Genomic DNA, 12,381 nt, shown 5'->3' with positions numbered 1-12,381 from the left:
CTGCAGCTGAGCAGCCACGAGCCTGGAGCCTTTCCCTACTGCTGCTCTCTAAAAACTACATCCAGAGTTGCAGAACAGCACAGCGGAACCTCTGCCAGCTAACAGCAGCACAGCACACACAGAAGCTGCTGTTCCTCCCAGCTAGCAGCAGCACATCCGATTAGAGCTCATCTATCATCATGACTTTTTTTCTTTTTAGAGAATTAATGCCAACCATCAAAAAAAAAAAAAAAAAAGAATGTTTTATGGAAGAGTAGAAGAGAAATTCAGGGGCTGTAGATGCAGAACAGTGGCACTTCTGACTGCTGTTCACTGGCCCACTTCAGGGCACCACAGGATTGCAAAATGCCAACAGACACACAAAGAACTCCGGCCTTTCCCGACACAGAAAGCAGAACGCATGCTTTTCTGAAAAACCATCTCCATATGGAAACAATGATTTCTCATGGCAGCCAATGCTTGCCTGTACAATTACATTTCCACTTCAATCATAACAAATTACAGTTCGCATAGGATTTAGAATTTGGGAACTGCTAATCTGTTTTCCTTGCAACAAAAGGATTTAACTTCCTTCATAGAATGCTTTTAAATTGCAGTCTAAAATAGAGTTGTCTGGTTGCACAAAAGAAATAAACTCTGCTAGAGATGGTCATTTTTTATACCCATCACGTAAAAGACTATATGAACTCAAAAGCTGTTAACATCTTGAAAATATCTCTGCAGAACACCAGACTCTTGGGTTTTATGAGGATGAAATCAGAGGAGAAACTGAATACACAGAGGACAGAGCAACTGCAGCTGCTATCTTTGGAGCAGACTTGGAGTGATACGCAGTGCCTCCACATCACTTCACTCGATATTCTGGTCATCCAGACCGACTTTCTCCTGTATAAATCCATAAATCTCCAAATAGCATACATACTATTTCACATCATCAGAATTTGCTTCTCTGGCAATATCTTTTTAAGGTACCTTTATGGTTCAGTGAATTAACTATGAATTAACAAATATTTTGGTGCGTTGACCAAACTGCAGCTGGACACACACTGAGCTAGATAACACCCACAAGCTGATGCTGAGACAGACAATCCCCAACTGCCTGTGGTCAGAACATGGCAGCAGTCCTCTGACTTCTATCCCAAGAGGTAAATTGACAGTCCAAATTCAAAGGATAACTGACTATGAAATGTGGCCCCATCATCCAAGGGAGGTAGCACTAATGTTATGGTTTACTTAGAAGATTCTGATTCTTATTGTCCTAAAAATAAAGCGGAATCGAGTATATTCCAACTGTTGTATTTGCCTACAGGCTGTATTCCCTTATTCTCTACTGCTTGAGCTCCTCTTTGTCCCAGTTACCACCAAAGATAAGGGCTAGAAACAGGCATAGGAAACAGACCCCTTTTTCACAGATACCAATCTAATTGTGAAGAAGGCATTGCTTATAAAGAATTAAACAACGCAGACAGAAATTAAAAGGGAAACTGATAGGAAAAAGAAAAAGAACTTTTTCCAGCCCTCCAGATTTATACTGATGACAGGTGTTACTGGCCTTTTCCCAAGAAGAAACAGCTTCTTGTTAACTCTGTTGAAAAATCTCTTTTGCATTTTAGGGAGGGCTTCAGAAGGGGATATAAGTAAGGATTCCTACACTGGTGGGCCTTCTGTTGCAATGCTAACTTTCAGTGGGTATCCAAAAGAATAGATGAAGAGAAAGCTAATGGCTGCACCACAGCCAGAAATCTGGCCTCTACAAGCTTCATCTTTGCTCTCCCTAGGAACGGTGTCCCTGTAGAGAACATTTGAGTGTATTAATATGGAATGGCCACAGTGTATTTGATTCTTAGCAGTATATAAATGAGTAACATTTTTAAAGTGCAATGTTGAATTTCATGCTATTTAAAGAAGAAAGCGTCAACATAACTGGTATTCATTTCTGAATAATTTTACCATAACTGTGTGTTCTTTTTATATACTTCATATCCAAGATTAGGGTTTTAGCTTTCCTTGAATGATGCAAAGAACAGTGCAAATTCAATAACAAAGTTTAATGAGAAAAGACTTACTCATGACACCGATCCAACTAAAATCATGAACAAGGAGTTGGCTTGTTGTTAGAAATCACTCAAGGAACTGTACTTGTCCCAAAGTTTCTTTTTGTGTGCCACTCATTTTAAGTCTGTGTGTGCCTTTTGGTGACAATTAGCAAGAACTCTGAGATGGAGCTTGCAAATACCCAGTGCTTACTTCTAATAAAGAAACCAGGTAAACTAACTAATAAAGGAATGAAATGGAGGAAAAACTGTCTCTTTCACATGCTAACACTGCCTGTTCTACTAACAATAGTTTCAGAGCAAAATACTTGAAGTCTAACTGTACTATGAGCTTTGCAGTTTGTAGTTTCTAACCATTTATCATTTCTTCCCGATTCAGTCCTTTGCATTTCTCATCTATCCACCACAAAGTTAATACTCATTCGTTAATATTATCTGGGTATTTACAAAGTTCACAGCAAAGCTTCCATTCCTTCTTGGAACCAGATTCCTCCCTACTACAGACACCCCCATTCTCCCTATCTAAATACTGTTGGTGTGCTATCACTTTGAAAGTTCATGAAATGGTATTAGGAATCCAACTTGTGTCCTCTGCACTTCCTACCATAATGTTGCATCTTCTGGAGCTTTACTCACAAGTCTGGTATAACAAAATTCAGCTGGTAGTATCTACCACATTAAGTGTGCTAAAACTTAAGTTTTAGTCTCATATCAGCGCAAGAGATTGAGAAGAGAGAGGTGTGCCATGGCTCTTGACAAGTTTCCTGTCAGCTTTGCTAATAAAGGAGGGTTTCTAACACTTCTAAGCTATTGTACATTTGATCTGCAAGAGAGTATTTTATCTGAAGTTATATTTGAATAGGTATTTTAATCCTGGTGCTACTTCTGCTCTCCACTAGTTTGAGGTTCCATACTTACAAGAAAAAAAAAAAAACAATAAGCAAAATAAAACCCTACAAAAAAGAACAAACACAAAAGTTTCGGCAGCCTGAATCCTGACTGGCTGCATTTCTCAGCTACATTCCTGAATGCTTTAGAGTCCTTATTCTCCATCTAGCAAAAGGTCATGTCTGACAGTACCCTGCTCATTAGCAAGCATAATTTCAGCTTGCTAATTACAGACTGACATGCTTTGTGTCTCATGCCTACTACTTTTAAGTATATTAAGAAACTGCTGACAGTTCTGGAAGGAAGATGTTTGAAAACATTTATGCCTGCTTTTTTGCCACCACATATCTGAAAACTGATGTAATTTCTTTCCATTTGTTTGTGCATGTTTCTGCCCCATTCCAAGTGTTACACGACATATCTATCCAATGCCTGAACAAAGTTATCTTGGATTTTACAGTTTGGAATGCCTTGATGACTCATGTATATTTTAACATTAAATTCCTATAACCTTCTAGAATGCTATTTAGTGTTAAGCATTACATTTCTTCAGCGTGAGTCTCATCATATCTTTAGGAGTCTTTCAGTAATGTCAAAATCATTGGTCTGGGTATGGTGCAAAAGCAACTCACTGACATTTCTGTAACTGTTTATAACAAACAGAAAGATCAACGTGATGGAATAGCGATACAGGAGATATAGTAACAAAGGGACTAGCACAAAGGAAAGATGTTACAAGGAAAAGGTGCTCACCCATCTCTGAAGATGTAGGCTTGCAGGAAAAGCTCCACAAGGGAGGGATCTCCAACCAGAAATCCTTCCACAGTGGCAGTCAGCCCTTAAATGAGGTCTAGGAGAGGTGCAGCCAGGCTCCACCCCTTCTGGTCACACAGCTGAATTGCCTTCACCTGTGCTCCCAGGGCTGACTGGATCCTTTCCCCAGGTGCTCAATCTGTGTTTCAGGCTGTGACTCAGCAATTACCATACACTCACTGTTCTATTGCACTAGAGCAGCTTCTGTTTTCTTTGGGGGCTGCCTGTTAACTTATTCTTCTACATATCTGCAAATACAGTTTTACAACATGTAAATTTTCTCCGCAGAGAGTCATTCAGTTTGTCTCTCAAACATGCTCATTGTAGTATGTCATGCTCATGTTAGATGTTATGTTTTCATCTTTTCCTCTTGGGCTTAACTTCCTGATAATATCATCACACTCAGCCTCATCAGTTCCAGCACTAATTAAGCAATCAGAAATTAAAGTATATACTAGGAAAATACCATGTATTTTATTATTTTTTCTTCTACTCATTACTGGTTGATTAAATCCCAAATAATAATTACAGATTCTAACCTGTTCCTCAGTGGTGTTAAGCAGACACAGCAGAAGATGCCTTATCCAGCTGTATTTGCAAATATTTTCCGTTCTTCCAGATAGCATAATAAAGAAAGCATTTATTACTGTTATTTTTTAGAGTGAACAGAATTCTGTTGCTCACACACGGCTCTAATGTCTGGGAGTATAAACATATACGTAAATGACTGACTGGACTTAGTCGCAGTATTTTCAAAAATAGCTTAGGACCTCAGGGCATCTTGAACCGTTAGTTTGACCCATTACTTTCTTCCTTTTCTAAGCCCCAGTGTCACACAGCTGGGCACATATCAATCGTGGGATTAAAATATAGGCATCTCACTACAGCACATCTTAACCCAGCAGGACCCCTGTGTGGACACAAGAAGTTTGTCAGGGCATATCAGAATAACGGAGGCGCAATAATCCAGGCTTTCAACAACAATGCAATCAGCTACCTAACTGAGATAGTTCTGAGCATTTGTGGGGATATGTTTCAAGGAGAAGCAATATTGCACATGACACCCCAATTGCACTTTTTTTAGATATGAAAACAAGGTGTCATGTTTTGAAGAAAAAAAGTAATTATTTCTTTATCGAAAAATTACTGCAAGCAGCAAAACCACAAGTTCTACTTGGGGCTGAAGTTTTTAAAAGAGGAAGTCTGCATGGGACCACACTCCTGGAAGAATGTGAATACAAATAGACTGAGTACGTTAAGAAAATACTCTTATCATGCACTGTGATTGCTCCCCAAGAACTATCCACTTGTTTTCACAATAAAGAAGCTCAGCTATCATCTTTGTAGCCAAATTGCTTCAGCGTGGGCATGTAAGCACAAGACACAGTATGAGAACCATATATCCCATTTTGTTCAATGCCACTAAAAAATGATGCTAAACTGACTTTTTGGGTGATAGGGTTTTTTTGTTTGTTTTGCATCATATCTTATGACACGTTATACGTGAGTTCAGATCAAACAGCTCCTGTTCATAATGCATTTCAAAGTAATTTTAAATAAGACCCTACACTCATGGGAGAGCAAAAACAAGTGAATCAAACTCTGTTTTTTGTCACCACCTAAGATTTTTAATAATAACATTTAATAAGTATCGATTACAATGATAAAGAGTTTTTCTTTTAAGTGATTTCTACCTGGGTGTTATTCTGAACACCTATCTTAAGTTTGAATAGCACATACAATGAGACTTCACAACAACTTCGTGAAAAGCAGCCTTAATCCAAAATTAAATGTTATGGAAATTTGTCTTTAAATCACCCTGCACTGCTTTGCCGAACAGTAGCCAGCAGTGTAGAGCTATGAGATTGAAGCGGACTTGGAGGCAGTACACACCTTTGCCACTCTACCCGTGCTATTTGGCTAGCTTATTATCTCACCTATTTAAAGCCCCATGTAGTAATTTTCCACCAAGATTAGCTTCTAAAAAGAAAGCCTACAAAGGGTTTAGAAAACTCCTCCAGAACACAGGTCTCTCGGATTGTCTGAAAATCTATCGTTCTTTTATTTGCATTTCAGACAGCTCAGATGAAAGCACAAATGCCTCACAAAAAGGCAGCAGGTGCATAGATAGAGCAAAAGCCGCAAAAACAACCTTTAAAATAACTGCATGTGTACACAACTACTCTCTAGTGTTATTTCTGATACCAAATAGCTCCCTCTGTCTCCCTGGAATAAGGCAAGCCATTCTGACAGCACTTAATTGGCTCTGAGGGTAACCAAGTCCAGCTGCTTTGTCTAGCCAAGTGTCACAGCTGCCCTCTCTCAGTCCAGGGGAGCTGAAGAGAGGGATGGGGAAAGAAAAAAAAAAGTGGAAAGTACGCACCACTTCAAGAGCTCCATTCCCAGGGTCTCACAAACCTGACTAGAATCTGGATTGGAATTTTAATCGGATCCATTAGGAGCAGCAACTGGCTTCCTAGGCAACCAGGGTGGCCACATTGCTACGCTGTTTACATGGAGATGGGAGGAAAGGGTGGGGGTGCGACATATAGGAAATTGCCCTTACACATTGGCAGGAGAGTTTCCCCGTTCATAAATATTCTTTCTGCAAGATGTGATTTTAGGCCTTGATTTGCCAAAGTGGTAGGCAGTGAAGTTATTCAGTGACAGCCTTTAGCCTTCTGTTGCGGGATACAGTGAGACCAGATGCCATCAAAACTGGTTTTTACATATCCGAATGGTTCCCTGTACCTGAGAAATTCCCAGACACCTTGCTGGAGAAGATTTCTGACCCTTCGGGTAGGCAGAACTAAAGAATTGGTCCATTAAGCTAGGTGAATTTTAAGCACATTGTATTATTTCTTTGCTGTATTTAGTTGTCAGGAAAATTGCCAATTTTTTAAAAGTCTAATTAGTGAAGTCTACCCAGGGAAAAAAAAAGAAAAGAAAAAATGTCCTCAGCACTGAAATTATCATTACTGACTTCCCTCTTACCCATTCATTCATATGCTTCAAACCTGCTTATGAGGGGCCCCATCCAGATGTGAAGAGGGATGGCCTGTTCCTTCCAAGTCATTGTCCTTCTATTAAAACCTAAACCAAGGATGCCAAATAGGAAATACCTATTTCCCACGTTACTGTTTATTTCTACAGAAATCTGAAAATAGGGAATGCCATGGAATACTTGACACACACATACAAGCTCAAGATGACGTACAAATATTATTCATACCATACTCTTTGTCACTATAGAGGAAAAAATTTCATACCTAACGATACATGCCAGCCTCCTTAGCATAAGATCAGTAACATTGGTACAGCAACATTGGGATACTGAGACACTGCTCCATCAGGAGGGAATAAATATGTAAATTCAGAGAATAGGGACGGGTGTATTATAAACAATATTCAAATAAGATTATTAAGACATTTACTTGAAATATGAACCAAATAATTCTGAAATTGAATATTTTAGCTGCATATTTCTGTGAACATATCAATTGGCTAAGAATGCAAGAAAGATGTGTATAGCTTGCACCTGTCCTAGTTCAAGTAAATGGTACTGCAAGACCTACCTTCCCAAACATTTAATCTTTACAGCTTAAAATTAACACTGACTGATATATTGTGAATCAGCACAAGGCTTCTCCCACACAAATACATGCACATACTACTGTATCAGATGAGGTTCCAGAATGAACAAATACAATTGCTCCAAGGTAAGAATAGTAACATACTAAGCCAGACCCATCAATACATTTTTATTTCTAATTGTGAAATAAATAACAGCTGAAACTAAGCATGAACATAGGTGCATTGAATTCTAGCAAATAATATGTAGATCATAATAAGCTTATTTAATTATTGAGATGATACACCTACTTAAGCAGCTCAGAACATCTGTGAACTTTCAAGCAGGGCCCTGTCCGCAGCATGGATTCCTAAGTCCATTTCTAACATTCTTTTTCCTAACAGAAAAAGAATACTAGCCCCAGCCGTGGCTAGTAAACCCTTAGGCAGAGCAGGTTGGTTTTTTTTCTTTCTTTCTTTCTTTTTTTCTAAAATATCTAAGAGCCTTGGTAGGTCCTAGAGTCCTAATTTGGAGAAGTGTTTACAGTTTCCTGCTGTTTATGTTTTGCTAATGATTAGTAACACATTACTACAGCCTCACACTCTTTAAATGTCCTTTCTCCCCAACCTTAAAGTTGCTTCCACACTCCTTTTTAAACACTCCCCTTCTTACCTATGAAAATACAATTCAGTTGCACTTCCTATGAACAGTCTTCTGTAGAGTTACTGAAGATTTCAAGCCATATAAATAGAACTACTTACTGTATACTTTTAAAATCCTAGAGACAAGTACCTTTGGCATTGACAGTTGTATTTGGTGCACATCCCATTCATACTGCCTCTAAACTACAGCTGCATTCTGCAGGGGAGGAGGAAGGATTTTCTGCTCCCCATGGGGCAGAGAACAGTAACAGCCACATTACTTGAGCAAAGGAAGAAGCACAAATTTAGGAATTGGGGCCAGCTTTGCTTAAAAGCCCAAATTCTCAGGTGAGTTCATAGTGAAGACATAGGTCCCTGGTTAAGCTAAAAAGTAAATCCACAGGTCAGATTGACAGGTTCACAACAAAAAAGATAGAAGTGAAGCCAGACAATCAGGTAAGCTCTGCAGTAATACAGAGAGAGAGCTATAGTTAAACTAGAGAGCAGTACAACCTCCTTCCTACAGAGAGCAATAGAGTTGACACTAGTACCAAAGGCCCCAAACTTAGGTGGAACAGGCTCCTCAGCCCATAGGCATGGACTTGGGTGGGTGCACGAGGTGAGGCTGGTCAGGACCATTAAGATCTGCCAGTGCTCTCAGGGCTCTAACACCATGCTTCCTTCCCATATGAACCTCGGGCAATATTTCTTGTCCATGGCCATGACAATGGTACCTTTCTCTGTGATTTGGGTTGTGTATTCATCAGTTCTTTTAATATTCTACAGATAGCATTGCTGGCTCTCAACAATCACCTGTTACGAGATTTCCACCATCAGTTCAGATATGTGTGAAGAGTGGCAAACATAAAGGGTCAGAATATTATGCTGAAATGCTGTAGTGTATCAGGAGAATAATGTCTTCCCTCAGCTGAGGATCCAATATATGTAATGGAGTGGCAGCAAAATCTACTTCAGTGTGTCTGAGGAATGCTTGAAAGAAAGATATACATTTTGAACTGCTCTGTAAAATGATAGATGCTAAAAACAGGCCTTTATTGCCTATAAAGTAAAAAATAATAATAGTACTTTTATTTTTAATATGTTAAAGACAGCACCTTTTTTTAGGTTAGAAGAACTAGTAACAGGCCAAATGGTGGTCCTACAGATCAACAGTATCTAGCATGAATACAGAGAATGTCAGCATTTAGCGTTCATGAAGAGCGCCTGCCAGTACAAAACATTTGTCATTGTCATTCTGGGAACTCATATATTTTCAGAAACACTGTGCCTTCTTTGTCTTGTTAGTTTTTGCATAGAGCTAGCTGGCATGTCTCAAGGACAGGACAAGATCAAGAAAATACGGGAAGGTTTGAATTAGGAATACAAGACAGACAAATGACTTGTGTGCCGTGTGATGATAAAAAAAGACCATTTGATAATAGTCACCACAGAGAATAGCCAAATAACACAAATTGTATGCATGAGCATCACATTGCTCGTAATGAAAAGAATCAACCAAGCAATGGCCCAAATGCTTATTTTCTCAAGTATGTGTCTGAAAGCAAACATTCATGTGAATGGAGCTGTCAGTAACAAACTGATTAATCCCACAGCCCCAGATGAAGAGTGACCCAGGTGCAGCAGTCTTAATAGCTTCATTTTCAGACACGGGAGAGACAGGAATAATGTTACTGCTGCTATCCAGAAAAAGCTGCCAGCCCCCCTAAATGTGAATTAGGAGTCATACCTGAAGATCACAGGTCCTGCCTAGGGATCAGGGCCCGAGGGATCCATCAAACTGTTTATGTATGTATAGCACTCTACGGAATGCATGCCATGGAGCTTACTAACCAGACAGACAGGCAGACCATGTTATTCTCAGTCTGTCACTAGTTCAAAGGTCTACAAACATCTCCTGATTTGGAACCTCCCCTCTACATCTGTGCTATGGGAGAATTGGAGTTCAGATCTGTATCCCAGCACCAAACATTTATACGTATTGTGTAGCTCAAGTGCAGAGAAAAAAGAGTGACTTGCCTCTCTCACTGACAGTCATTGAAGTGAGCTCTCAGAGCCACAGCTGCAGGAAAGCAGGGGGCTGTTTTTCTGACAGCCTTCAAGTAAATAGTTTTCTATTTTGAGACTTTCATTACCCTTCCTCATTTCCAACAGTTTGATATTCCTCTCCAGAAGCTTGCCACTGAAATTTGTCTTTTTTTTTTTGTCAGAAACTGACGTTCTAAAATTGAATCTGAAATTGAAACAGCATTTAAGAGATTTTTTTTTTCCTGTATGCAATGACAGTAGTAGTCTCAGACATTAGCAGATTCTCAGAGCTTCTAAAGTAGCATATATTGGTTGTGCTTAATTTGTAGGCTAATTTCTGATACACAAAGAGGACTCTGCCTTCTCTCCAGTGACCTCAGGATTTCTTTCAGGTTTACATCAGCATGACTAAGGGGAAAAGAATTAGCCCTTTTCAGAAGTCAGACAGAAATGAATACATCCCACAGGCAAGTACAAGTTTTGAATGAGGAAAGCGTTCTTATATCTAATACATTTTATCCATTGATCTGCTGCTAATGATAGATATGTGTTTAAAGATTATTTACAAAACAAATTTCCTCTAAATTGGCACAGGTACAAAGGCAGCTGCCTTCTCACTTCTGCTCTCAGCTACTCTGGCGTCAAATTTACTACACCTCCATGCATGACAAGCAAAACCAAGCCAAATGGGAATTATGAAGATGAGCTGGGGTATCCCAATGGAACAGTTGCAAACAGACAAGCTGACTATGTCAGGTTATTCAGGTAAATCCTTTTAAGGCTTTATGACCCTTCAGGGGGGTAAAACGGAGAACTAAAACCAAGTCTACTCAGGATGTGGTATACATGTTCTTGCTTTTTTTTTTTTTTCTGGCTGCCTGTACTTAAAGAGAGTAAAACCACTGTATAGGTCTCAGTCAGGTTAGTGGGTTAAAATTTCTGTGAATAAAGTGAGACTGTACTGTTTGTATTCATTTGTTTATTGAGGAGTAAATGCTTGTTTTTAACAGATTAGAGGACAACCTGTGTTTCTCCAAGGGTGCTATTTCTAACATTTAGAGACACTATTTATAATACATTGAAAGTAAGTTTTCTTATGGATTATTCTATTCTAGCAAATTAGAAACCTCCTGCAGAGGGGAAAATATTTAATTGTAGACTTTTAGTAAGCCTTCAAACTCCTACAGTGAATAATTTGTTGATTAAATGCAGTAGCCTTCAGCCTTCTAATGGCTGATTGAGCATGGTAACTAAGTAGCAGAATCAATAAAAGATTTTTACAAAGAGATCCTCTCTGTAAAAATCTAGCATCGGTGATCTTGGGCATATTTTTCCCCCTCTCTCATGTGCATAATTACTTACTCTTATTATAAATGTGCAGTTCATAGTCCAGTCAGTGTAGGGTTTAATGGACTTCAGTCCTTGTAGTACTGGCTCTCAAGATGTTCTAAAATCTACACCACTTGTCACAGCAGGCAATGCTGTGTTAAGGCCTTTTTTGTTCTCAGCCAATAGATGGGCAGGGTGTTAAACCACATAGAGATGAGAAAGCTAATTTAACACCCTGGATGCTTAGACAAATAAGCTTTTTAAAAAAGACAAGCAATATCTTGTTTTCCTACTGTTGATGAATGCAAAATGACAGTTTTCCTCTCTGGTTTTGAAGCTACACATTTTAGTTCTGAACAAAAGGAGGAGTGACTTTGAGGACTGAAGGAAAACAGCGCTATTCTTTGCAATGAATGCCCGAAAGATGAAAAGCAGAATCCTCCGTGTTGTATCTGTCATACTGGTGCCTCCATAATTCACAAAAGGATAGCAAATGATCCCAGGCAATTTTGACGGCAGCAAAGTAGCAGGGATCCCAGGGGTGTTCCCATGGAGCTTTGATTAGAAATGAAGATTTGTGGTATGTTTAATCTTATCCCCTGGAAGACTTTGCTATGTGTTAATTGGCAGCAGCACATAAAGGCCAGAACAGAGGTCTGGCAAAGTGGGTTTAAAGTTGCACAGTTTAGTGTAAACCAGTCTCTTCCCTCTAACAAATCCTCTTCCTTCTAACAAATCCTAAGCAAAATGGAAGAAAAAGTCAGACTTCAGTCCAACAAATATGAAGGTTCTGATGATTCCCCTGCCTTTCCTCAGCCTATCATTGTTATTATAGGACCAACTACAGCTGTCCTACAGATTGTCTCTCCAAAAAAACAGTGTTACAGAAGACTACATTTATTATCTCAGCCTCGCCTCTAGTTATTTTCAGTTCTCATCATATGTTTCTCTTCAGGTCCAGGTTATATGCAAAGCTGAGACATTTTTAAGTCAATCTAGAATCTATGAGGTTAGTAAACTCCCCATACCTACGTCCTCT

General features: G+C 39.2%; 1 protein-coding gene across 4 annotated transcripts in view; it reads right to left on the bottom strand.

Moving 5' to 3' along the window:
- Nucleotides 1–12,381, bottom strand: part of PXYLP1 (2-phosphoxylose phosphatase 1) — a 100,463-nt gene that overhangs the window by 53,816 nt on the left and 34,266 nt on the right. Inside the window, exon 1 of one of the 4 annotated variants that reach the window (XM_015277038.4) lies at nt 3,696–3,785. The exons of 2 other annotated variants lie outside the window; for them this stretch is intronic. The gene's annotated coding sequence lies outside the window, so the exon portion shown is untranslated. Of the gene's footprint in view, nt 1–3,695; nt 3,786–12,381 lie in introns of those variants that run through there. One more of the 4 variants, XM_040705800.1, reaches the window with a different exon arrangement.

The sequence above is a fragment of the Gallus gallus genome, chromosome 9 (genome assembly GCF_016699485.2).
Source record: "Gallus gallus isolate bGalGal1 chromosome 9, bGalGal1.mat.broiler.GRCg7b, whole genome shotgun sequence".
In the NCBI taxonomy this organism is placed as follows: Eukaryota; Metazoa; Chordata; class Aves; order Galliformes; family Phasianidae; genus Gallus; species Gallus gallus.
The sequence above is the reverse complement of the archived record's forward strand: the minus strand, read 5'-3'. Positions and strand labels throughout refer to the sequence as shown.